The following is a 542-nucleotide window of genomic DNA, read 5'->3' as shown; positions in this document are numbered from 1 at the left end:
TGGTGTTTGGTGTGTTATTAAGTAAATAGTTGTCTGTTATCTGCTTCCAGGGAGCATAGCTTTGGTAGATATTTTACTTCTTGACTGAACTCTAAACCATACTGCTTTGCAACAAACAAATCAATGTAACTTTCTCATTGAGCAGTGACTTGTATTTATAACATCACTTTACACCTGGGAGAAAAATGATTCATTTGCCTGTGAATTTATATACCAGTTTTCAGGGATATCATGCTGCTACTCACTCCTCCTCTCATAAAAAGTTCCAAAGCGAAGAGAGCACAAGCATTGAGATGTAAGGTGAAAGAATGTAGCTAACCTATTTGTAATATGAGTGGTACTAATGTACTTCTGAGAAGTGCTGTATGAAAAGGAAGGGAGGTAGATTTTGTTGTTTCATATTATGTGAGAAGTGATCCATTAGCAAACGTCTTAAGATGCAATTTACACTATTAAAACCAGCACAGAACCGTTCTGCTCTGTGCTGGCTATTCTGATTTTTAGCCTGTAATGCAGATAGGGTTGGTTTTGTTGTGGTTTTT

Source organism: Aptenodytes forsteri, unplaced genomic scaffold (genome assembly GCF_000699145.1).
Source record: "Aptenodytes forsteri isolate BGI_AS27 unplaced genomic scaffold, ASM69914v1 Scaffold207, whole genome shotgun sequence".
Taxonomy (NCBI): Eukaryota; Metazoa; Chordata; class Aves; order Sphenisciformes; family Spheniscidae; genus Aptenodytes; species Aptenodytes forsteri.
Note: the sequence above shows the minus strand (reverse complement) of the source record.